This window comes from Anomalospiza imberbis, chromosome 1 (assembly GCF_031753505.1).
Source record: "Anomalospiza imberbis isolate Cuckoo-Finch-1a 21T00152 chromosome 1, ASM3175350v1, whole genome shotgun sequence".
Taxonomy (NCBI): domain Eukaryota; kingdom Metazoa; phylum Chordata; class Aves; order Passeriformes; family Viduidae; genus Anomalospiza; species Anomalospiza imberbis.
This window is the reverse complement of record NC_089681.1, coordinates 106,999,591-107,026,815: the sequence shown is the minus strand read 5'-3', so window position 1 is coordinate 107,026,815 and position 27,225 is coordinate 106,999,591. Positions and strand designations below refer to the sequence as shown.

The 27,225-nt window shown below is 43.2% G+C and overlaps 1 long non-coding RNA gene across 3 annotated transcripts; it reads right to left on the bottom strand.

The window, feature by feature from the left end:
• Positions 1-5,453: 5,453 nt before the first annotated feature.
• On the bottom strand, positions 5,454-26,424 carry LOC137482216 (uncharacterized). Of its 3 annotated transcripts, none has more exons than XR_011003932.1 (4): positions 26,098-26,424; positions 14,722-14,960; positions 9,731-9,876; positions 5,454-8,179 (listed from the first exon to the last, which is right to left on the bottom strand). It is a non-coding gene; the product is annotated as an uncharacterized lncRNA (long non-coding RNA). The 3 variants fall into 3 exon arrangements; XR_011003930.1 differs by lacking the exon at positions 5,454-8,179 and adding an exon at positions 8,186-8,873; XR_011003939.1 differs by lacking the exons at positions 5,454-8,179; positions 9,731-9,876 and adding an exon at positions 10,845-11,054.
• Positions 26,425-27,225: the final 801 nt, after the last annotated feature.

Genomic DNA, 27,225 nt, shown 5'->3' with positions numbered 1-27,225 from the left:
TCAGGATGTTGATTCACACACATACAGGGACACACACAAGGCAGGTTTTCGGCCACCACCAGCTTGCAGAGCACTGCTGGGAGCAGGGAAGCCACGAAGGTTGTGCAAGCCAGAAAACAAACTAGAGAGCACAGAGATAAGACATCTCCCAGGCAGAACAGCACTACACCCATCACCTGAGTCATGGAGGTAGGGTACCCAAGCAATGGTTTTGCTCTGGTGAGGCTTCTGGGAGGTTTGGGAAGAGGCAGCAGAGTTACACTGGACACAAGTATGCAGCAACAGTTACTGCTGCCATCTTCCTAAACCTTTCCAAATGGACCAACGATTAGATATGTCCTCTCAAATTAATTTACTGAGTTAGCAGGCAATGAAGGAATGAGCTTCCTCTCCTGCTCTGCATGCTTAAAGAGAGGGTAACATTGCCCCAAAACATGTTACCTGATAAGACTAGGTACTCATCATGCATCAGCCTCTGGCAGATTGCAGCCTCCCAGATCTGTATGAAGATACAGGTATTTTTCCTGCTTCTAGGGAAGGACTGCCAACAGTTTCTTTTGCAAATGTCCTCTCTGGTAGCAACAGGCCACCCAAGTGACATGGCAGAGTTAGTTTCCTGCCTGGATGAGCACAAATTTAACAATCAGGAGAAGGTTTTGCAAAAGGCCCTTTGGTGGCTTTCACTGCTTAGGAATAAGGGTTAGATAAGCCTGACTACAAGTTTTGCATAGACCATTTTCAGATTTTCTTTTCTGGGCCACACAGACTTTTGCCTGAGGCATTACTACTTTAAAAAAAAAAGAAAAAAAAGCACCAAACTTAATCTACTCAACAGATTTGTTGGCAAGATATGGATCTTACAGTTAATTCTGTCTGAGTACTTGTTAGACACACTTATGTACATACATGTTTTTATTTACAAAAGACTGGCACGCCCATGTCTGGCTCACTTCATAGCCTTTGTTCCAGAGACCTGGTAGGGCTTCCTAAAAACAGGATCCCGTGTTAAAATGTATTATTCCATTTGCAAATAATGAGGTTTAATTTTGCTTTCGATAGATACTCAGAGGAGTAGATCTTGACTGTTTTGAGTCTTCACAGCTCATGAACGCAGGAGAGGTGTCAACACAGATAAGACAAGCATGCTTTTAAGTCAGAGCAAATACTCACAGAAAATCTACTGCATTCTTCCAGCCTGGTAACCCCAGAGTGCACTGGGCTGCTCTGTTTACTCTAGAAAGGAGTGACTCCCCTCTGTGCAAGAGTTAGACAGAGGTTCATAGAATTGACAAAGTTATTTGTTACAAATAATTTTAGAGATTTCAGCCTTCAACACTGACAGTTTGTTTGCAAGCAAGGCTCGTTTTCACACAGACCTCTATTCGTAGCTAACCTCTCCTGGCAAGTACTGCAGGCAAACAAATTTCAGCCTCCCAATTGTTTGCACGCTGTGTCCACTTGCTTTTATTAGTTCTGTGGAGAGTGGTGGACTCTAGGTTCCTGCATGAAAAGGAAGAGTTAATTCTCTCTGCAGAAAGGTCTAAGCAGAAGGAGGCAGCCCAGCCTCGATCAGCAATGCCCTAGTAGGAAGCACACCATGCCTGCACAAATGTACTGTTCCATCACCTCCTCCACTGTAAGACTATCAGGTCTGATGTAAACTCCAAAACACCCAGGAGACACTGGTTGTGTTGTGATAGATGCTTATGGTGGTTTTGACTGGTGATTTATTTATTTGCTGGAAACTAAAAAAATAAATAAAAACTGCTGTTTCAGGGTAGCCAAAGCTGTTTGTAAATTCAGGCAACCCCACTCTTCATGGAGTATTTGAACATTTAGCAAGCCAAGCAGACTGAGAGCAAACTGTTCCAGTTGCTGTTGAGATGAAAACGTTACCACTCCCAAGCACAATTCACTGTCCCAGCATTTCCCCACCCAAAGGGAATTTACCACGTTGACCTTTTTTATCCACTTTAAACAGATTGTTTGATTACTTCCAAACTCAAACCTATAAACTCTCATGCTTAATAATAATAAAAAAAAATCAGAACATACTACTATTAAAAAGATTTTTAAAAATTTGCTGGATCTTTAATCGCTGCAAAATTCAAAGTTACACAGCAATAACAACTGATGTCAAGGATGTGGGGAAAAAAGTTTTGACAGCTGGGAAGGGGAGAGGAGAGGAGAGGAGAGGAGAGGAGAGGAGAGGAGAGGAGAGGAGAGGAGAGGAGAGGAGAGGAGAGGAGAGGAGAGGAGAGGAGAGGAGAGGAGAGGAGAGGAGAGGAGAGGAGAGGAGAGGAGAGGAGAGGAGAGGAGAGGAGAGGAGAGGAGAGGAGAGGAGAGGAGAGGAGAGGAGAGGAGAGGAGAGGAGAGGAGAGGAGAGGAGAGGAGAGGAGAGGAGAGGAGAGGAGAGGAGAGGAGAGGAGAGGAGAGGAGAGGAGAGGAGAGGAGAGGAGAGGAGAGGAGAGGAGAGGAGAGGAGAGGAGAGGAGAGGAGAGTAAAAAATTTGGACCAACAGCTGAAATAAGTCATCAAGGTCAGCAGCTGAAACGGGGATGTAAGAAGAGAGCAGGCAAGTTTGTGGAAGAGAAATACCTTGGGTGTTACTAATACATAGAAAGCACGTTTGATTGAGGAAATCCCTGAAGATAGTCGAAGGCCAGGAGCACTCTCAGGAAATACATGCTTGACATGCTCAAAGGCTTCCTCAGGCACCCACATCTGGCCACTGCTGGAAGCAGGACGCAGCACTAAGCAGATGCTTGGTCTGGCACTAGAGAGATACTTGACACCTGGCTAAACAGATGTGGTGGGCAGCCTGCACACCTGAGGAGCTGAATGCTTAATTCAAATCTCTGTGTCAGCTCCAGCTGAGAAAGTCTGATGGAGAGACAATTCATGTGGGTAGTGATGATGTAGGGCTGGACTGTGGGATGAAGAGGGGGAAGGTGGTAAGGGACCTTGAGCACTACCTGTTACATATATACTTATTGCATAGTCATGCAGTGCTTTTTTAAAGAGTCTTTAAAGACCATAGAGCAAGGTTCACTGTGAGAACAAGTAATGTCAATATGTGAGGAATATAAGCTGATGACAAGTCTGTTTTCTACGTCTCCTCCAAGGATACAAGTGTCCCTGTGATCAAGTAGCATTTGCTAATACATGCTTCCAAAGAAGCACTTTTCTAGTCCTTAGAACCTCTCCTAACAGTTTTACAAAAGTAACATTGCCTCCACTTTTTAAGGTCAAAAAGACTAGTTTTTTTCTTTTAACAAAGGCTGTTGGAGCAAGTGGGATAAGTGACAGCATCTAGATTTGATCTGCATCATTAATACTGACTTCTAAAGAAGGCAGTTCACACAGGGAAAGTGACAGGATCAAATATATTGTTTAGGCAGGCACAAAAAGAATAACTGTCCATCTTCCCTGCATCCTGAAGCTCTCCAGAGTGTGTAAACGACAACACTTTCATGTCACTAGATCAGCCAGTTGGAACAGTCCTGGGACCACTTTTTTCAGCAGTTAGTATGGCTTGTACACAATCTCCCTGTAGGGGAATCACAAGGTCTTTTTCTAGACGTGCTAAGAGAACTAAAGCATCACCTCTCAGAAATCCTGCGGTGACTTGGGTACATTTACATACACTATTGGCCCCTGCTGGGTAAATTTAGGCTACTGGAATGTACGTTGTTGGCCACACATAATAAACAAAATATGTTTTCCTATGGCATGGTGGAACAGAGTTTTAATAGTATCAGGAGTATGCTGAGCCCTTGATGTCCTATTTAACTTCTGCCTGGCATTGATTAAACTTAATTATCACAGATGTGAGAGCAGATGAGGAGAGGTGAAAGGTTTGGTAGTAACTGCAGGTTCATCTCAGTATATGTCCAAGTCACGGAGCTTTCATTTTTGAAAAACATGTGGGATTTGCACAGACAAACGTTGAGTGGTCTACATCTTGCACTGAGCTACTGAAAGCCACGTACCATGTTGAGACATAAGCTGAACAAAGCCCATGCCTCAAGCACTGGTCCTGGGAGCAGTTTGCCAAGTCAGCCTCATGTCCAGCCTTTCCAAGGTATCTGAGTTCACCAGCCATTTCAAAACTGCTGTCCTAAGCCATTAGTAATGCCTGTCTTAACTGAGAGACCTGTAAGCTCAGCACAAATCAAAAAATCATAAATCACAATTTCCATTGTGATTTCTATAGGAGAGTAGTATATATCCCCCATGCCAATTTCTACAGATGATTCATGTGTGTCTTTGCCTAGGAATTGTACCCAGAGCTGAATCAACAAGGATTGGCATAGCAAAGGATGTGTGCACCCAACACTAGGCTCAAAAACTCCTTTGTACTGCAGACATGAGATCTTCCCTCACCTTGCATACTGAGGGTTTGAAAACTTCCTCTCTCCACATCTGATTTTCCTTCATTAACAGTGTCCAAAGCAAGGTGCAGCACTGACCCTTTCTCCCCCATGGAGATGGGGTATGGTGGCGGGGAAGCCCATGTGGAAGGGGACAAAGCTGTACAACTTAGACCCTCTCACTTGCTTTAGTGAATGGGCTGAATGGGTCTCTTTTTTCCTGAGAGGACCATCCCTGCTGGTGGCAATAGCCCTTCAGGCAGATGCTGTGGGCAAGCTCTTTCTGCAACAGTGTTAGTGGTGAGCCTTGCCCACAGGGATCCCAACTCATTTGCTGCATTTCAGCTTCTGGGCCTCATCCACTAAGAATTCACTAATCTATAGGGTAGCTTTTTCTAGTCAGAAACCCTAACAGCTAGAGATAAATTAAAGCCGGAATTGGAGCTCGACCAAGAATATTTGGGTAATCCATCCAGCCTAAGCAAGATCCCCCAAGACAGAAAATCTCAGCAAGAGCCTAGAAAGAGATTATAAAAGAATAAAATATAAAATAAGCCCAGGCACCACAGTTGTGATGGTGGGATGGCCCAGCAGAAATGAGAAAACATCAGAGGCTATAAAGCCCACTACTTCTTCAGGCTGCTGTAAGTGCAAGTCAAAGTATAAAGCAACTTCAGCTGTGAATAGAACTTCTTTTCAGAAAGAGAAAAATGGCATCCTTTGGGACTTACGGTTTATTTCTTGTGGCTCTATCCTACAGCATCTTCTGCTGTTGCCTGTCCCTGAGTACCTGGGAGAGGAAAGCTAATGAACCCCAAGCATGAAAGTGCAAGCTCAGACTGAGCTGCAGCCTGTTGGCTGTACTTCCCCATTACCACTGAGTATGGTGATACCGATCCTGTCCTCCCAGGGAAACATACAGAAAAAAATGTACCTGCCATGGGCTAGAGCTACATCCAGGTACTGGAGAGCCCACAGACCCTTGCAGTGGTGTTTCTCACAGGTTAAAACCACATTACAGGTGCCTGACCAGAGTGGCAGGGACATTTGCCAGGTAGCAGTGCTGGGATTTTACAGCAGGGCTCAGCCCTGCTTTGCCTCTTGTGCAATAATGATGTTCTTGAGGTCAGAACTTTTGTCTTTATCATGTAACTCCACTGACATGACTGCCCTGACGCTCAGTTCAGGTTCTTTCCACATTAAGGGGGGCATATTGCTGAAGACAAGGGTTGACCAATACACTTTCATCTCCCCCAAAGGCATCTCTGGCTAACAGCTGCACATTTCCCATCACAAATCCCACAAAAAGCTGGAACAGTGTTTCTCTCACTTGCACACAGACACATCATAGCCTAATGCAGTGGCTACACAGGACAAGTAAATTTCTAGCAAAAATGCCTTTAACTGTCCTTACTAGAGCACTACCTTGAGGCTCGGTGAGGCTTGGGTATATAGGAAGGTGGATAAGCATAGAAAGCATGAGAAATCTGAGCGCAGACAAAGGGACTTGTATCAGAAGTAAGTGGGAGAGAATTAAGACTGCCAAGCTTTTAAGAGGAATTGGAATTTAATGAAGTGATTGAACAAAGAAATTGAAAGCCTCCTTTGCCTCCTGTAAGGGTCGAATGGATCTGAGCAATACTCAGCTTGGCTGCATTACAGGGTTGTTATTTAATTTTAAAGAACTTGGAAGCTTTCAATGTACTTCATAATTCTATTGACATTTATGATTTGAGATACTTAATCTTGAAAACACAAACACAACGCTGATCTGTCTCTCACCCAAGAGAACTGGGAATCAGTGTCTGCAGCTTTTTAAATGCAGCCGTTCTAGGACCTACTTGCTATGAGCCAGCCTTTACCTTGCTCTGATGATTCCAAGCAGGGACCTTGTGCTTTGTAGAACTGAATTATTCAATCCTGAATAATTTTTTACTTTAAAACGACATTGCTTCATATGTACCTTGCAAGGCTGGGACTCAGGTCTTGCTCCTAGAGAAAGCCCCTGCCCTTTCCCCGCTGTGTTTGGGGTGGGACACTTCTTATAATCCTGGCTGGAATGAGTGGAGACATGGCCACATCACCTATACATCAGCAGCAGAGCTGGTGCAGCTTTCTTTTTAGACCCCTGACTGCATGGACAAACCAAGGACTTGACATGCCAGGTTCATTCCTGGGTGTCCTAGGGTATCTGCAAAGCTACACCTGAGCCTGTGTCTGTGTTGGAGGATGTGCACATAAGCACACACTTGTTGTGCACTGTACAGCTGACACTGGCTGGTTACTTCTGGCTCATTCTCTCTCTCCAGGCAAAGGATCCCACAGAAACCGTGAGAAATATTAAGTCTCATATTAGGACCAATATCCAATTCATATATTTCAAAGCTCAAGTCTGTTCACATGTGAGGGCAGATGTTGCCAGTAATTGTGTATTAAAATGGAAGAATATATGTGTCAAACCTGAAATTAATTAGGATCTGATTCTGCTGTCACTAACAGGCATGAAATTCCCATTGACTAAACAGGACATTGTACCCTTACAATGGATATTGGTCCTTAATTTTCACACCACAAAATTGGCACCGACATTTCAAAAGCATTACAGTAGGAGAAAGCTTGACCCTTTGTCTTTGCTACCAAATGTATTTTCAGAGTATGACCAATTTGTAAAGCTGAACATTACACTCCTTAGTTAGTGAATGAAGAGCCCTTTAAAGATCAAAAATGCTATTATTATTTCCATATTTTTGCCAAACCAAAGCTCCCATGCTGAAGCCATCTGTGTCAAATGCAAAGTGTTACCTCCAATACTTTCTTTCTGAGCAGACTGTTCCCATGTCCCTGGTTGTTCTGTTTCCACGTCTGGTTTCAACATCATTTTGTGAAGATGCAGTCCACAAAGTGGCACTGCTTCAGGGGCAATGGGAGGTGCAGCTGGATAGGATGGCAAAGCAAGCTCTGATTTGGATTTCACAATCACATCAGGAAGCAGTAACCCAACGGCCATCTCAGGTGTCAGCAGAGATGGAGGCTGAGCTGGAAGTGAGGCAATGGATCACTGGTGCTTTGGGATGGGCAGGCTCGAGGCAAGGAGGGTTGAGGGGGACCAGGGAGCAACAACCAAAGATGAGAGAAAAAAGCAGCAGCAAGGAAAAACTTCTTCTCGACTGCCTCGCACTCAGCACAGTGCCTGGCTGGTGGTGAGTTGCAGTGTGAATAGAGCATGGGAAAGCAGATGAATTGCAGATTTGGACCAAGTGGAAACCTCAAGAGCCTCATGCTTTGCAAAGGAATACAAGACTCCCTTTTGTGGGCTGCTTTGCTGAAAATCCTCCCCTCTGAGCTCCCACAGCCACCCTGCATGCCCGTACAGTCAAAGGGCTGTAGCCAGAGGGGGGCTGGAAATAATCTAGAGAACAGCAAAATCCACAGGAATTTTTCCATTGATTTTAGTGTATTTTTGATCAGACCCTGGGTGAAGCAGAACTTGCATGTTTGATACCAAACTCTTCTGTCTCCAGAGAGAAAAAGGAGGGTTGGGTAGAAAAATGGGAAGTATAGGAGATGAAGCTTTCTCTCTTTTTTTTTTCCTTTTCTGTAAAGCTTCTGCTGTTTCGCAAACTAGCGGGTGCAGAGGAAAAGGGAGACGAAAAGGGCCAAATCACTATGTGGAGGAAGAATCTGCAGTGCTGAGATGAGGAAAGTCTGCCCTTTGTGAGATAGAATTTCTGATCTGCAGGCGTACAAAGCCTTCATAATTGCTGGAGTCATTACTTGCAGTAGATGGCAGAGAGACATGACAGGTACTGCAGGACACATAATAAGCTGGAATGAGCAGTGATATTAATCCAATATCATCAAAGATCGGGCTCATCACAGGAACCCATTTAGAGTCCACAACAGCAGCCCTGATATTGCTAAGGAATATGTTTCATCTAAGTACAGACCTCACTTCAGTCCATGGCCATATATTTGTTATTTCCTCCTCTGCTCCCAGATGCTGTAGCTACAATTTATCCACCCCAGTATATCCCATCCACGGATCTGTCGCACTGTTCGTTAGATCCTGGATTCCTGCATTTTATTTCACTACCTAAACTATCTCCCATAATGAGGAGGCTGCTAAGAACCTTAGTGTATGAAAAAATTGACTTATCTTCCAGACCAGCTTCTGAGGCTGCAGGTGCTGAGCTGCTCTGGTGCACTTAGGGGCTGTAAGCTGAGTTTCAGTTCTCAAATATTTTCTGTTTATCATGATTCCCAGATGGAGCATCAGTGAACGCTCCAGAATACCTTCTCACTTACACAGCATGCCAGGTAAGGAGAATATGTCTAGACTGAAGGCAAGGCTGAAGCTGGGGATAATTTTTCCTCTAGCAGCCCCATGACAGCTTTCAGCACAGGAATGACAGCTAGGGATTTATGGCTAAGTTGCTGAGTCCAAGCAGCCAGACACCATACTCAGGTTGCTTTTGTAGGGTTGGGAGACACAGGAAACAGCTGCCAAAATAGCATGGGAGGATGTGTTTAGTCGGAGTTTTCTGAAACATATTCCTGAAGGTTTATTAAATTCAAATTTGACTGTACAATTTATGGCCACTAAGCCTGATACAAGAGTTCCTGCAGGCAGACGTGGGCAAGAACTGGAGCTGAGCTGCATTTGACTTCAGTGGTTATTGTGCCAAATTTTGTGTTGAGCATTTAACCTGTTCTTTATTTTTAGCTCTTGAGTTTTGCACTGTGATCTCTCTGAACTTTGCTCCTTTGATAGTAACTAGAGTGCTCCATGCAAACAAAACAGGAGAATAAAGCAACTACAGCTTTTAACTACTGCTGTAGGGGAAGCTGTGAGACACAGCAAAAGACATGTGAATTTTCACCAAATAACTTAATTAGCTGATTGCTTATTTAGAAACTATAACAGCCATGACCTAATAGCCCCAGCACTCAGTGATTCAGTAGCAAAGGCCTGGTTTGAACATACAAATATACCACAGCACTATTTTTTGCACTTGTTTTGCTACATTTCTGGAATATAAAAAAGCAGAGTGACAAATTACAGGGACTGCAATTAGCTTCCCATCTTAGTTTTGTGGCTCTTCCATTTATTGGCTCTTGTCAAGGAAAACTTGTTCAACCAAGGTTCAACTCTGCCTTGTAAACTTGGTTAATTTATACAGGAGACTCTTCATATAGCCTGTATAACCAAGGACAGATAGGGGGACGTAACTGGAAGGGAACTGAAACCACAGAGAAGACAGCCATAAGGGACTGCTGTTTGTACTGGGGAAGCATGAGGCACGCTTTGATCTTCAGATACCAGTTCCCTCCTTCTGCTGTAAACTGCAACTCCTTACCTGTGATTAATGCATTCACACTTCCAAAAACCTGCAGCATGTTGAGTGCCAAGTGAATTTTCAGATTTACAACAATGCTTTGTGTTAAAAATAAAGTCTTGGTCTCTATGATGCTTAACCTTCTGCCAGTCCTCTGTTCAATGTTCCTGTACAGTTAAAAAGGAAACCCTTTTGTTCCCAGAGTGAAGACATTAGCTTATAACTAAGATAAGTTGATAATGATTTATAAAGGTGTACATAAATCTATATAAGGTTATAGATTACTGGTAGGGTCTATGCATCTGATCACTCATTTCCACAGCTGCTTGAGAGTTTGTGCCCAGCCACCAGCAGCAATGCTGTCTTGGAAACACTGGATGGTAACGTGCCATGGCCTGTGGTCAGAGCACTGTGGCAACCCAAGAGCACTCTGACTCCCTAGTGGATTATTAGCTGCACTTGCACCTAGTCTAAATTAGCTTCCAAAGTTTTCTCCAGCAGCAAGAGAGGGAGAACATGATACCATGTGTTTATATTGAAGCCACACAACCATACAACAGGGGACTTGATCACTTATTGCTACACATCAGTTTTTTTACTTAAAAATTTAAATTTCTTTTGCAGGGCAAAGTTAGGATTTTTTTCAATAGATTTAATCTGTGTCATTTTTGCAGCAACACACAAAGATTTCTTTCAAATGTTCCCTAAAATGTTTTTCATCCTTGAAATAAACACTCCATCTTAAACAATTCTGGATTCCTTGAGCTCAGAGGAGTTGAACTTTTATTCAGTGGTAGCAGTGCCATTGGCACTGCAATTAGAAGCCATCTTCAGTCTGTTAGATCATCAGAACAATGATATTCTGCACAATTTCAGATAAAGGTCCACAATGAACCCTAATTTCCAGGAAATTATTTGCTTTATTATAATTATTTCCTTAGTTCAGTATTCAAGACTCACACAATGGCTTTCCAGGAGCAATGTGTGCATTTAAATCTGTAAGGAGATATAGCATCTCTCTTTTGAACAGCAATGTCTTGCTGCCTGACCTCTACCATGCCTGTAAATCCCATGTGTCTCTCCAGAGCTCATGTGTTACCCTGGGAAAGGTGGGAACAACCAGTAGCCACAAATAAAAGTTCAAAGGCCTCAGTCATGTACTCATACCTCATTATCACTCTCAGAGGAGAGGAAGGTAAAAACAGATGATCCCTTACATTTCTGAGTCCAGTACAACATGCTCCCTAAAGCATTCATCAGGAAAGATTTTCCCTACCATCCTCAGGAAGGGCTGTCCATGAGCTCTGGAACTGGTGAGAGCCAGTCTTTTGCATTTTGGGTGCACCTGGAGAACCAAGTGAACACTGCAGAGATCAAAATCTACCCATGGTTTCTGAGTCCCAGAAAAAAACTAAGATCTAACAATTAAAGCTATCTTAGTCCCCATTCCTCCTGACCCTGACACCTGATAAAATGCTCGGGGAAATAGGAACAGAACTCAGATAAACAATCCACACCACAACCAAGCACTTGCCCTTTCTACTCACCCTGACTGCTCCAGACCACTCAAGCTGCCAAGGCTCTCAGAAATCCTCAGCCATGCCATCTCAGCCAGCATCTCTAAATGAAAGCTTTGCATGCCATCCTGGTGCTAATAGATCCAGATTACTGCCTGGCAAGCACAGAAGCTGGCTTAAAACCTGAAGGCCAGTCAGCTGGTCAATAGACATTTACACTTTTTTAACCATTTTCTACTTTGAACATACTGTCCAGCTTCTGTCAACGTGGAGGGTCCTGCCTCCACTGCCTGAGTGGTGAGTGAAGGGCTCTCCCCTTCTTTCCCCCACGTATGGCAAGCTCTGGCCCTGGGGAGGTCAGGCCTCCATCCCTGCCTGTCTCCACTCCACCACAAGTGCAGCACAATTGTAGGTTTTTCCTGTACTCCTTTATACAAACCACATCCTGGTGTGGGCCTTGGAGCTGAATGGCGTGGGAGCACAAGCCACATCTGTCACCCCCAGGATGTGCTGGTGGGAAAGCTCATTACATGGGGAACAGGTTAAAACACTCCATCAAAAAATCAAGGGTAGCAGGAGAGAGGCAGTAAGAGAGGAAGGAGTGAGGGGGTAGAGGTTAAAATTGACAGTGAATTGTATTTGGACATTGCAATACAGGTCCTCGTATTTTGCAGGTGTTCACACTTGTCCTTAAAAATCTCTACTTCTACCTGCATACACATAAAACACAGCCAAGTCATAGCAAATCTTGCCAGAAAGTGCAGTTTTGGGAAGACAAGAAGCATTGGGAAATTCAATCCAAATTTAATTGTTTCAAGTCCTACAAAGGGAGCTGCTTTTTTTTTTTTTTTTTCCGAGTGTTGAAACATTAATTTTCATCTTAAGAAGTATTTAATTCCTTTCAACACATCTTTCTGAGATGGCATTTTTTCATTTGAAAAGCATCCCAGGTTACAAGCGAAAATGCTAGGCACAGATCAACCCAAAATTATTTTTCTGGTTTTGTATTTTCCCAGAGAGCTTAATAAAACCTTTGGAATTTGATTCAAGATCCAAATTCTTTTAGGCCAGCTGGTGCCCAGACAAGCCCTTTATTTTCCAAGGTCTATTTGCACGGGGTGTTTTCACCACCAGATTTGTGCTTAGTGCTATGAGCTCCTCTGGATTTATCACATGTAAAGTATTTTATCCTGGAAGAACACAAGAAAGTCCATCAATCTTCAGGCTCCCTAACATGTACTGACTTCATAAGAGCGGTCGGTCAGAAGTACTATAGGATGTAGGGAGAGCCAAGAGGATATTTTGGACAGAATACAGAGCACTGGAAATAACTGGCATTTTTACATGCCAGGAGGCTAATGTGTCAAAGTCTGTGGCTGTTTTGTGGCACCAGAAGCAGCAAAGGGTCCCCTACAAGCCTGCTGGACCTTCTAGTGGGGACAAACGTGGCTCTGACTTTTCCACCACCTCAAGACAACCTCCTCCATTCACATTTCCCCATGTAACATGTGCCAGACTTTTCTACCTTGGTGATGTTGGAGGATTTTTTTAGCAAGTTCTCAGATATCACATCCATGGCAGGAGGAAGAGGGGAGTTAATTGCATTTCTTTAAAAATTAAGGGAGTTAAGCTTATCTCTTTGCCTGCATATGGGGAGCTGTGTGTCCTGGATGAGTGAGCTGACGCGAGATTGTTTCTAGGCAACTTCTGCAAGTCATGTTGGAACAGGAATACGAATTAAAAACAAAACCCAAACAAGTCAAAACAAGTAGCAGCTACTCCATGCTAAACCAGTCTTGACTGACTTGTAGGGTTCGTGTAAGGCCTTTTGTGGGATTAATATTGCTTTACTCCAAAGGACAGAGAACCTGGCACCCCTGTGCCAGCATCTATTGTGGGACACATGATAAGCGTGTTTCTGCAGAAAACACACATAGCTTGTGTGTGATAAGAGGCCTGTCATGCCATGTCATTGTGATGGCATTGCTTGATTGCTGAAATACCATAACATAAGTGTTCCAGGAACCTCAGTCTGAGTACATCCAGAAGCTAGAAAACAGTGTCAATAACTCCAGTTCTTTCCTCTTTCCCAAAGAATTTTGCTTTGCATTTATCAACTCACCATACTCCTTTTTTTTTCTTTCCCAAGGGATTGGTAAAGTTTAGGCAAAAAGAAGTGTTCTTGGAAGCTGCCTTTATTTGTTTATTTTCTCCATAGTACAGAAATGAGGAGGACATCTCCTCTTCTTAGATTATTCTGCACTATTAGGAATTGATCACTCTACCTTTTAGTCTCAGCCCACATTTCACAATTAAGGTAAGCTGATCCCCTTCCACTCAAAAGTAATTCTTCCTGCATCTTCCCCAATTTATTCAATTACAAAGGTCTCAGAGCATAACCTCACGCATGTAAATCCAGAGTTGTACCATTTTTCCAGTGTCAGAGTAAAATTTAGTCCTCAGCGCCACAGAAGAAAATTAATGGTTTCACAGCCCACACTTTCTGAGCCAGCATAACAAGGAGTTTAGGCTGCAGTGTTTACAGCCTTTTCCCTTAAGTTATGGAGGATAAGGAATGCCTTACAGAGATTTTAATTTTCAGGATGCCATTCTGCTCCTGCAGTTGCCAGTGTGATTGAAAAGCAACTGCCAAAGTCTGAATTTGACTGAGACTGGGGAATTTGTGTTGTCAATAAAGTTCAGAGCAGGTATGTTAAAAGACAGAATCTCCACCATTATTTCAAAACATGTGTTCAGGTTTCAAGGAGGGAGATACCAAAATCAAGTAATGTGTATAATAACCAGGCCATCAAAGCCTGGTTATTATTCATTTAAAAATCAACCTTTTCTATCCTCAAAGTTTGCATGGCACTGTTTTTCTGATTCTCCACCAAGTAAGTAGGTTGTAAGATGTGACACTTATCAGATTTTGTTGTCCATATGAAGTCAGAGCAAATCAAAGTTATAGTAAGGAAACGAAACCTCTAAGCCTAATTCATGCTCTTCTCCCAGCCCTGAAGAAATGATCAACCAGCAAAACTGCTGGGATTTCTTCCAAAGCTAGGTTATGTACGGACCCAACACTGACTTTAGCAGTGGTGTTTTCTCTTCTGAAGGACCTGGAGCAGCATTCCAGATGCTTCAAATTGCTCCACATGTATCCAGCCCCCAGTCCTTCACAACTCCTGACAGCCAGCCAGTGACTGAGCACTCCTGGGTCACCGATGGAAGTGGACACACCCCTAGGGACCAGGCTGTGCTGGGTCAACAACTCTGGTAGTGACACACTCTGGCTCCATCACCTCTTGCTGGCAGGAGGGCTAGGCTGCCCTGCCACGGGCATCCTGTGCAGCAGGACCCCGCTGGTTGTTTCTATGGCTGCTCCTGTCAAGGCTGGCTAGCTTTGCCAACCCAAACCCAAATCCCATGAATTTGGCTTCAGTATCTGGAGTGAGACAGACCCTAATACTGCTGAGTGACCATACAAAAACTTACTTTTTTAATCCCTTCCAGATTTCTTCATGCCTGCTTTCTTCAGAGTCTCTGGGACTCACTTGGACCTCTGAGATTCCAGCTTAAGTGAAGCTGAGGCAGAGAGTGGGACTGGCCTCCTTTTTCCTTCAGTCTTGCCATGTGTCCCCAAACCAACAACTCTGCTGCCTTCAGTAAATACTGTGGCCTGCTGTTATCACTGAAAAGCTCACTGCCTGACTTGCCTACAGACAGAAAGGGGCCTATATAATAAAAGGAGGAGTAAAAATTAGCAATAAGACTGTGCTGTGACACAAATCATAGGCAGTAATGATAGCAGAGGTATCCATGGTGTAATTTGTAGTACCAGCACTGTCAGGCTCTGCACCTTACTGAGGGATAAACCCCTAGACCAATGAAGTCACTCAACAGTGTTGGGTCTGAAGCACATTACTCTTTCAAAGGCTCCTCCACTTCTCACTACCTTTTACCAGCTCTCAAATATCCAGAAGATACAGCAAGGGCTACTTTAACTGAAGCCTTGGATTAGTCAGAGAGGTTGCTTCAGAACAAGACAATTTCTCCTCTCAAGGATTCAGGCTTCTGCACTAGTAAGACTTACAAACAGCTCTTGGAAACCCAGAACAGGAAAAACACAAAACCCATATGTTGCTTATTGTAGTTCTGACTCAAAATGAAGCACACCAAGTAGGTTTTCAAAGCATTATTATTATTACTATTGTTTTTATTGTTGTTATTGTTACTGTTATTGTTGTTCTTATTACTACTACTACTACTATTAATGCAGAGTGAGAATGAAGGTGATATTGTTCACATATTGAAGAAGATGAGTGCTGTTCTGCATTACTTATTGAGATTTTAGCGTTTTCCAAGGGCACTAGCTTAGCCAAAATAAAAATTCAGCATCAGAGTCAATGGATATATGGCTGGTCTAGCCTGCACCCTTCCCCTGACATCAATCCCTACTGCTGGATGAAGGACTGAACCACAAGATCACCCAGCACGATAGAAGTCACATAGTTACAGATGTTCCTTTTGCTCACAGTGGATGCTCACAGCCCTGCCAGCACAAGGGGAAATCAGACATGTGATAACGTTGGAGGATGCTCTTGGGAAAGTTCGACTGGGAGATTCATGTTTTGCAAATTTAAACCACAAACCATGGGTAACTCAAATCCAGATCTGATCATATCTGTATCCCAACATTCTGCCAGGGAAAGAGGTCTTAGTTTACCTCTCAAAAAGGTCCTAGTTTACCTCTCCAATGTAAGCAAATACATGGACAAGTGTATCAACAATGACTAGATTTTGTTTCAGAAACCTTTGGTGGTTTTACGAATTTAAAAGTCCAGTCAAACATGAAAGGCCTTTTCCATACCCTCCAAGAAGCTACCCAGAGCTTTGTCAGTTCTGTTCCATGAAGGAGGAATCTGACTCCAAGACATGGTGGTGCTGCATGGCTGAGGTTCACTTATTAGGTCTATTGGGCACCTGTAAAATTTTTCAGGATTCTCTGTCATGACATAAGCAAGTGCAATTACATTGCAGATTAGAAACCACTACATAGAATTTCAGAGCAAATATCTACTATTTGTCCTGCCTTCTTCAGGACTAATGGAGATCCACTTTTAAAGTAATTTATCCTCTTGATCTTTGCAGTTTGTCTCCTTTAGAGACCTGAGGACATTGCAAGATACATGCACATCTGTTTCCTGAATCCAAATTTACAGACAGCTTGCTCTGTCTCATTGTATGTATGAATCTGTGTGCAGTAAAAACATTATTGTGTTATGCACACACACATACACACAGAATATACTGTTGGTGGTTTAATCGAAAGCCTTAAATCAAAACCATCAAAGGTATCAAGATCTCAATTCTGCAGGCTCACATTGCATGGGACTTCAGCATAATTTTACAACATTTTCCCTGGTGGGTTGCTATTCATAGCATTTTTCTAAATTAAAATTGTTAGCAAAGTAGAGCAGACAAGGGCTTGAATAACTTCTGGAACATGGTGCCAAATTTTCAGCAGAGTCAGAGTTAAAATAGCAGAAGAGGAAAGACGAATCATGGAATCATTTTATCTGGAAAAGACCTCTAAGACTGAGTCCAGCAATTAACCTAACACTGTCAGGTCCATCATGTCCCTATCTATGCATCTTTTAAATACCTGCTGGGATGATAACTCATCCACTTCCCTGGGCAGCCTATTCCAATGCTTTACAACCCTTTCAATGAAGAAATTTTTCCAAATATCCAATTTAAACATGCCCTGGTGCTACTTGATTCTATTTCCTCTTGTCCTATTGCTTGGTACCTGGGAGAAGAGGCCAACTCCCTCTTGATTACAGCCTCCTTTCAGGAAGTTGTAGAGAGTGACAAGGCCTCCCCTGAGCCTCCTTTTCTCCAGGCTAAACATCCCCAGTTCCCTCACCTACTCCTCATCCAGCTGCTCCTCTGAACCTGTGCTCCAGACCCTTCCCCAGCTTCATTGCCCATCCCTGGACTTGCTCCAGCACTTCAATCACTTTCTTGTAATGAGGGGTCCAAAACTGAACACCATATTTGAGGTGTTGGCCTTGGGGCTGTGCCATAGCACAAGCACTGCAGCCCATGGTACAAGGTAAACTTCATGGAGTGATGGCAGTAGCTGCCAGCAGAGTTATCTGATTGTCAGAATAAACACATTGCCCTGGTGTGAAGACCCTGTGTAAGCCCACGGGTGCTGAGTGTACCCTGCTACATCCCAGCAAACAGCCAAGCTTGTGTCTGCATAAAACAGCTCAGTCCACGTGTAATGCCTTCAGCAATTAACTATTACATGTTAATTATCTGTTTTTACTGTCATCAGTCCGCTTCATTACAGCTTTTTGCTCTTTCACCGCTCAAGTCTTAGTAAGCCACATACTTCTCTTTTTGTGGTTGAGAAAGTAAGCAGCATGTCTTGATCACTTAGAGCGTGCATTAGGTAAGGAGTCCCAGGGGGGATTAGTGCTTTGCTACTGCTGTCTCCACTGAGAGATAGAGATGAGCAGAAGTTCAGGCAAAACACAATTTTATGATATTTTAAGCAACTAAGCATCAAAAGGTCTGCAAAATACTTCCAGGCAAGATACAGATGGGTGACCATACCGTCACCTCAGAGAGATTCTGAGCTGTTCAGTGTCATTTTCTGAGACACATTGGACTGCAAAAAGGAAATTCCTGTAAGAGTATGAATAGTGATTAATTAGATATCTTCTTGCACTGCCATATCAAACCAACATGAGAATCACCCAAAAATTTTTAAGGCTGAAGGATTGGGCAGCTAAGAAGTATAAAAATGTATTGCTTTAAAAATGTTTCATTTTCATTGTACATGGACTTTTCTAGAGGAATCCTGCTGAAATTCACTAAAATCCACTACTCCATGTTTACACCACTGGGATCAAAATCTAGCCCCCCTCCATAGGAAGGGCTCATTAAGGTGTCTGTGATGACAATTACAATGTAAGGGGCCTTCTTCTGTTGATAATTCTTTCGTATCAGCTTTTTGAAGTATTCCAGAGACCTGAAAGAAGACCAGAGCTGCCTGGAGCTGCAAAGGAAGCCAAATTCACAGTCCCATCTTATCTCAAAGTCTATTGCTTCTGCCTAGTGAAGTGTCTGTGTTCTCATTTAGAGTAAAGGCATCTGCAGGTAAATTGCTCTCTGCTCAGTCTAATGGACCAATTTCAGTTTTCATTTCTGAGTGCATAAATCTTAGGCTCACTTTTCTGACAACACTAGGCATTTCAGTGTAAGAAATTTCACCCAACAAGCTCAAGACCCTGAATGGTTTTCTCACTTAGATTCTCCTTTTGGAGTCCTAGAGTTTGATCTTAGTGTGAAAGCAGTGTCTCAAGAGGCACAGCAAACATACAACAGATGTCAGCAGCTTACTCACATGAGACATTTCAAAATTTCAAAATGCAAGGTGCAACACACCAGCATCATCTGCCTTCAGCCTGACTCTGCCTTTGGAATTGTGCAGTTGAGAGCCAGAATGGGCCCAAAGTGGCTTGGCTTGGTGCAGGACAAAAACGAGGAAGGAAAGGGAAGACTGAAAAACATCTACCATGTGGGTTTCTGTTTTTATCATCTGCAAAAGAATGTTCTTTGTCTAACAGCTGGTTTTTTTGCAAAAGGCTTTTGCTGCAAAGGTATTCTTAAAAAGCTTTTAATGAAGCAGTTTCAGGAGTTCAACAGATGACAGCAGGAAGAGATAAAATACATTTACGTCACTGTTTCTGTCCCATCCTTCTCTCTCTCTGCTCTGGTGACTGACACTACCAGCGTGCAGGAGCACCACCATCCTCCACTCAGCGGAACAAATGCTGAGCTTTCTGAGACACATGGGCACTGTTGTTTTCCCCTGCAAGAGGGTTATGTGTGGATATATGCAAAAAGGAAAGGTTTGTTTGCTACTGCTGATTTGGTAAGACAAATGTAACACAAAAGGGAGACCACAAACAAAGCAGACAGGTAGTGCAGGCTGCAGAACCCCGCTGATACCTGTGCAAAAGGTTGTTGTTTATCAAGGCTGGATGGCTGTACTTTGAGACTCCAATTCCATGCTTTAAAAGGGGGGCTTACTTTGCTCTCTGCATTTCTCTGTTTTCTGACCTTGATGCTAGAAGGAGGGCAGAGCAATTAGCCACTTTTCCACACCAGTACTTGTCAAAATAAACAAGCCGAATAAGCAGCAAGTGAACAGATGTTCTCTAAAAAAGCACCTGGGATGGGGCTGGGGGAAAAGAAGGTAACTTAGCAGGTGTTTAAGGGTCTTCCATCTGATAGATCAGTTAAGGCTAAAGTCAAAGACAGGTATTTAAAGAATAAAATAATTTCAGAAATTAAGGCCTGAATTGTTAGGACCTATCATAAGACATTTGTATGAAGGTCATAAATGAGTGATCAAGAAGTATTTATCATTAGAAAGAAAAGGGAGAGCTCCCTCCTCTCCACTGACTGCCAAGGAGGTTCCAGGAGTGCTCTTCTAATGGAACACTTTGAGCAGAATGTTTGAAGCTGCAAGTTGGCTACAGAGGACATGATTAGTAAACTTGTCTGTTGTATTCAGGCTAGAGATTAGACAAGAACTCAATTATAGGCCTCAGTGCAACAGTGATGGTACAGCAGGAATCTAGTTGCTATGCAGATGTGGAGGCTCTCTCGGATGCTCTGGAATGTGCATGGGGAGTTATGTGCAGAAGAAAGAGCCAGTCAGCCTGAGGAATGGAAATAAGAGAGCAATAACCAGGAAGTACTGAAGAAAACCCAGGCAGTAGAAGACAGAGGTCAGCATTTGGTAGCCCTCAAACTATGTGGTGAGCCTCAGTCCAGCTCCCTGTGCCTGACCTTCATGGTCAGTGATGCTGAAATGAGAGGGCCATTCCCTGTTAGAGTGCCTCTTTCTTGGGATACGCTTCAGCTCTACGGATCTGTCTGTATACACTGCTGTGGAGGAGGAGACTGTGAGTTCATAAAGGCACCCTGTGAACTGCAGAGAATGGTCTTGTCAACACCTGTCCTTCCAAACCCTCACTCCCACAGTGCTTTTTTCAAGTATATTTAAAGCTCCCTTTCACGTAAGTGGCAATCTCCCTTCCCTCCCTCCTACAGGTTAGGTTAAAAGGGGCAGGAGGTCCTTTTCCATATTGATTTGTTTTCCTGATCTTTCAGATACATGCAGAGAAGATCAGCAAAAAGGCACTGGAAAATGAGAAGAACAAAAGCCCAGTGCTTGTACTCATTCAAAGAAGTAAGACAAACATGAGATTTAGCATTGGGTAGAAAATAAACTGTCTTCTGAGGAAAAGAAGAAGCTGCCTGTGCAGAGAAGGGACTGTGAGGAGTACCACCTTGCACTGCAACACTGATGGAACCAGCTATGACAATGGAGAATAAGCCTTCAGAGGGCAGTCATCTTTTCAGAAGGTTCTTTCCCTCTTTATTTTAATTTTTATTTAAATAGAAAAATTCTCACTTTGAACAGAGGGAAATTAGATAAACTATTTTTACATCTTTACAATTATTTTTACAATATTTACACTCTGCTATTCAGCTGGTCCTCACCACAGTGCACTGTGTGTGTGGCACCCTCATGTGTGGATTTGGTCAGACATAAAGCAGACACCCTGATTGCTGAAACTCCCCTGACACTTTCTCACAGTGGCTTGACCAAATTCCAAGCTGGGCAGTAACATTTTTTTCTTGCTTAATTCCTCCCATGTGTCCAGTAAGCTTTGATTCTCATCTTCCCTGTCATATCTCGTAGCACTGCTTTGCCTTGCTGTATTCCATGCTAAAAGTAGACATAGCACAGCAAAGAACAGAGAAGTTGCTACAAAGCCTTTACCAACCTCACAGGGACATGGTGAGGATTAATTAATTGCTTATTCATATCCTAATGTTAATTAATAGTACAATCATAATAAAAAACTGATTCTTACATTACCAGAATCAGTGACTGAAATCCCCAGTAAAGACAATACAAGCTTCCTACTAACAAAAAAATCCAAGCCTGTATTCCAATCTCACTCCTACTGGGAGACACAAAAGATTAACCCAGGCTAAGTTTTACGGTCAGTAAGTTATATCTCATTAAAGACCTGCATAACATTCCCTTTCATAATTATACTGAACCAAATTAGGATAATTTTAATTCTGAAGAGAAGAATTTAAGGAATACATCCATTTATATGACATTGATAATCCACTTTCAATTCACATATTTTGTTAATTCAGAGTAAGTTTTTCTCAGCCACTCCGCGTAAGCAAATCCTCACTCTAAAGCCACCACCTCCTTTCACAGATCCTCATCAGCAGTTTTTCTAAGTTCAGTAATCTTGTGGATTTCTGAAGCTGGGATTGGGTGATGGTTTCTTCAAATCCTCAGACCTCTGAGGATATCTCAGATTTCAGCACCAGAGAAACGAAGGAACTGAAGAGAAGATTCCCATATCCCCTTGCTCAAGATGTTACATAGAGTTGCTCCAAACTATACTCCAAAGGCAGCAACCCTTGATGTCTGTCAAGTACAGGACAGGCTGCAGGTCCCCCATTGCCATTCCTTCCCCCACCTCACTCATGCACAGTGCTCAGAGGCAGCAGAGATCAATCTCACCCTGCAAAATTACTTCTTCATGCACAATGTCCATCCTAAAGGAGTCTCCCGTGGAGCACTTATGTTCATATGGTGGGATGAGATGTAGGATTGAGAGTTCTGTCCAATTTTCTTACCAAGAATACCTGCCAGGTCTTCGGGACTTCCCTGCAGGTATAACCTCATTGTTTCAGAGACAGAAATACTCTGTCAAGTTTCAAATCCTCTCAAAGTTGTGACTAACCCACTCCACTATTGCAGTGCTACCAGGGAGGTCTGCTGAAAGACTCCAGCATGCACGCAGAGAACCCACAAGTGGGAAACGTAAGCAGAGTACCCTGACATGCAAAGAGCCAATGCTCAATTCAAAACAACCAAAACAATCCTTTCCTTTTGTCCCCAGGCAGCGAAATTCTCTCTGAGAGTGGCATTCTTTAAAAAAAAGAGCAATCATGTATAAATCTCAGTGCTGAAGCTGACTCCTGGGCCCACGATGCAATGTGCGGGACAAGTTCACCTGTGAGAAGAACACCTCTGTTCCCTGTGGGCTCACATCAGGGTGACGTGCTGTGCATGGCTGCAGCTCCTCTCGCTGAATGTGGAGGCGGTGCCCTAAAAGAAGGAAAGCAGCATGGCTTTGTGTGAAGTTAAATCTGACTTGCCACCAGGGATGTGTTTAAGATACAGGGGGTCCTGAGGCTACATGCCACTGATGTATTTTGAAGTTAGGGCAGATCTATTCATGCTAAGCAAACCTTTTCAAATATGTTAGTGTACCCTGCATTTAGCCATGGGAGGTGTTCAGGAGGCTACAAAAGAACATTTATTAGAGATGCTCAGTGGTGAGGAACTGAAGCGCCTGTGCATTCTGCTGAGAGAGGAACAAACACAATGCTCAGAGCAGGTTTGTAGATATATACACCACTATAAAGTGCACCTACCATGGTGTTGAGTCCTTTTCAGCTTCTTTGTTCTAGCTTTCCTTGCATTTTCTCCTTCCTTTACTCGCAATCCTTATTCCTAATTGCTCCTCTGTCTTTATCTCACTGTTTTCCCTTTTTCCTTCCCACCTCCAGCTGTGAGGTCATTCTTCTGCCTAGGTCTCAGCAGTGCTAGGAATACAACAGCAGCTATTCTGACACTTCACTACCTCTATAGTCCTCTCTGGCAGGACCCAAACACTTTCAGACACACAGGCCTCAGTACATATCAGCTCCACACATTACCTGTACTCTGTTTTACTGACTGGTCACCTAAGAGCTCTATTATATTTCTCCCTAGAAAGATAAAGAGGTACTGTAGGATGGTGCATCCCAGTCTCATTGCCCTCTGGAGCGGTCTTACTTACACTGGCTGCAGGTATTGTAGCTCTGGTGATATTCCTGAACCAGGCACCTCAATTAGATTTCCCTTTATTTAAGGGTACCCAGAATAAATCTGGGCTTCACACCCTGCCACCCTGAGGCACCTCTTGTACTAGACTTGAGGTTGATATATTTTTTGCTGACTTAGGCTAAGGATAAATATGGATTCAATGAAGCTGTACATGTGCAGTCTGTACTGGTTTCAGTCTTTCCTAGCCATGGAGAAGCTCATAGCCACAGTCAACTGCATTAAAAAATCTATGAATTCATAATCTGTGAATTTTTGAGGATGGGGAACAATTACTATGCAATGCTGTCCATGTATTACGCAAATTCTTGAAGCCACCCAACTGACAAGACAATGAAAGAACAAACATTTTGCAATAAAGTTCATTTTATTTGAAAGACCAAAAAGTCACATGTGCTCTCCTTTTAGCCTTCAGGACAGCAGAAAAACTAATGCCTTTTTCAGAACCACTGCTATTAAAAGAGAGGTAAGGGAGGGCTTTGTTTTTTAGCTGTCAGAAAGATATATTCACTTTTAATACATGTCTATGCTACTCTACCATTACAGAGGGGAGTTTCATTTTGGTGAGACTATGGTGATGCAGAATTTGCCTTTTATGGATTGTATGGCCTGTCACCTCTACTGCTAATCTAGATACTACCAGAAAAGGGATAAGCACAATAAAAATCTGTTTCTGTAAACTTGATCCACATTCATGCCACCACTCTACAAAATCACTGCTGGGTGTGGAGCCCTTTGTCTTATTATCCTTGGCATAAAAACTACCCCAACAACTAAATTAACTTATATTCTCTGATGTAGAGACAAACGTACATATGGCTGCCTTCAGGACAAACTCATGTACTAGGCTAGACGTCAGGATGGTGACATATTGTGCTTTTTCTTTTCCAAGTTTAACAAATAGCTAACGACAGTTTTGCACTGTTCATGTCTGCAGTTTTGCACAACTTGAGACTGAAGCCCCAAAGTGACTGGAACTGCTGGTACAGCCTGTTCCAAGTGTATAGATTCATGAGGACAAATCTTGTGAGGGCAGAGAGACCCAGATGAAGCAAACTAACTGCTGCATCCCTCAACAGGGATGAAAACACGTGGGCTATACCTATCACACTCCTCACGCATTCTCCTAGAGTGACCTGTTACTACCAATAGCCCACTACCATCAGGGCCCAGCATGGAATACCAGAGAAAAGGAATTTGCTCCTTTTTGGAAAAGGCAGGCAGCTAGTGTATTCCTGCCCAGCTTCTCTGAGCTTCTCGTGGTTCTGTACTCTATCTGTGCAAGGGCAAATTTTGTAGCCCCCTTCATTGGTTTAAAAGGGTGAGCAGCAGACGAATTAGGTAGAAATAAAACGTGGATTCACTGTGGTGGGATGGTTGTAGTAGATACTGACTTTCATGCCTTATGCAACCGGATATTATCCTGGGCAGCTGCAGTTGGACACTGCTCTCCAAAGGCAAGAAAAAGGCATTCCCTGAAGACATAAGCTTTGGCTTCTTTCCAGGACAACAGGATCTACTTGATTAGACAGAGGTGTTTTGCCCACAACTTGCAGGACATTACATCTGCTTTGTTGAAAACCTAAGTCCTTTATTTAGGTCTGACCTTTGTTGGACCAAGTCAAAAGCTTCATTGTCTTCATGTAGCATGCGATAAGGGTTCTTAATCTTTTAACACATTCAGGAGCACAAAGTTCATTGAATTTCAGTCTTTTACAAAAATCTTTGGATAGTGAACCGCACTTTGCTCCATTCTGAGCTCCCCGTAGTAATTTGTTTCAGATCTTCAAAAACATTTACCAAATTTAAAATTTCTCAGAATCCTTTTCACCTTTCTTCATAAAGGGTGGAAGTTTTCTGCTTTTTTGTGTTGTTTAAGACTACCAGTTGCAGCATTGATTCCTCCCCTTCTATCATGTAGAGTGAACACAGACACCTTAATAATTCTTCAAGACTTATTACCAGAAACCACTTCTTAATTTTGTTCTACAAAATATATATGTGCTGCTTGCTGTTTGTTGGCCTCTGGTCAAAGAAAATAATAAATGATCACAATACATTCAAGAGATGAGAGAAGAGAGATCTTTTGGAAGTGAAAGTATTGAACAGCTAGCAATTTCAAAACCTTGTTCCACTTGCCCCAGCCCCTCCAAACCAAATCCTCCTCCTGCCTTCCAGGATATCATCAGTCCTGGAGGCTGGGAGAAACCAAACAAATGACAGCTACTGAACTCCAGCTTCTGCAAACCGTCCAAGGACAATCTGCTCCTTTCCAGACCACTTCCAGGGGGAAAAACGCCCTTCAATTTTTAAGTGTACATTTGGTATTTGCCAAAAGACCACATACAGTCAGAGCTTTAAAACAATGCTGTGGGATTCAAAAGGGTATTTCCTGGCCATGATGATTTATGGTGCTGCATCAGCGATCAGAGCCCTTTTTGAAGAAACAAGGTGAAACCAAGTGGCTTTGTCAGGAAGTGAAATGCTCTGCTGAGTTATCCCAGCCTGTGTGGATGAGTGCTGCTGGCTGCTAGGGCAGGGTCTCATCCATTGGGTGTTCAAAGGTATTCAGTAGATGCTAAAGTCAGAGGAGGTGGAAGGACACATCCTGTGCTGTGTTCACTCAGAAACAGAGCAGGTACATGCATCCTAACCACACTCACAAGAGGTAACAACAGATACAAGAAAATGGTTTCACCAGGTCTTCTGGGAAAAAAATATGCACCCCACGCCCCCCCCCCCCCCCCAGCAGTCTTAAACACTGAAGATAAATACTGCAGTGTAGTCAGCAGAAATCTACTCCAGAAATACAAAATACAGCCCAGGACTAAGAGCCTGGCTAAAATATCCTCACTTACCAAGGTGGAGAAAAAGCATGGAGAGAGCCTCCCAAGTTGCAGCCCAGAGAGGGGAAGCTGGGCTGAAGAAAGAGCCTTCCCCCAGGCATTTGTGCCTCACTGAAGAACAACCCAGACATGTACATCAGACTTCAAAAACATCCACTGGCTTCTGCAAAACAGAAACTCTAGCCTTGAGCAGCTCCCTGCATGATGCCAAACACCTGGTGTTGGTATAGACCCTGCCCTGATGTTACCAACTAGGCAAGAAGGGGCATCTTCTTAAAGCCTATCTCCCTTCTTAAGCAAAAAAGCATTTGAAAATCTGGATTCCGGCTCAAAAAATCCACTGACCAATCTCTGCATTTAAATAACATGGCATAACAGAATGTTTATGCATTTTGAGAAGCAAAATGTTTCCAAGCAAATGTTCCCTCCCTAAAACCTTATGCAAACAGACTTTAATGCTGATTCCATATAGCACCTGTAGACCATCTGGAAGGTAAACAGCTACACAGACACAAGCAGCCTACCCCAAAGTTATGGCAATAAGAGATTATGATCCTGGCTGCAGAGGCAGAATACTATTCTTCCACCATCTTTTTAAAGTCTTCTCTCAGCTATAAATCTTCTCCTATTGCCCGGCCTCTCTGTCCTCATGTTTACACAGGTGTAAACCCAGGAATAAATTCATCACAGCTGGTAATGGGAATTTTCCTCCTTTGTCAAACAGCAGAGTAGCATTTTACCAACTTGATGGCAGGGTCATTTTGTTAGCTGGCAAAGAAAGAAAAGGTTCTTTCAGAACAATGTGAGATTGTGCTTTGGCCCACATATCTTCCAGCACTAAATGCCAGTGAAGAAGGAAACAGCAGCACACAGCCAGATGGTCAGCACATTAGTGTGGTGGCAGGGGGAAACAGCTGGAGCGTGCCCAGGCCTCTCACTCATCCCCTCCCTGTTTCCTACAGCTTGTACCCAAACCATAAAAACACCAGGCATTGCCTATGCATGAGGCAACAAAGCCTTAAGAGAGGTGAGGTGCACAGTGGAGAAAAATTATGTGATGACTAAAAGGCACTGTGGACTCCAGGGATGCAGGTGCTGTGTGGCAGCAGACAGTTCAGCCCCCAGTTTTGCACAACTTCT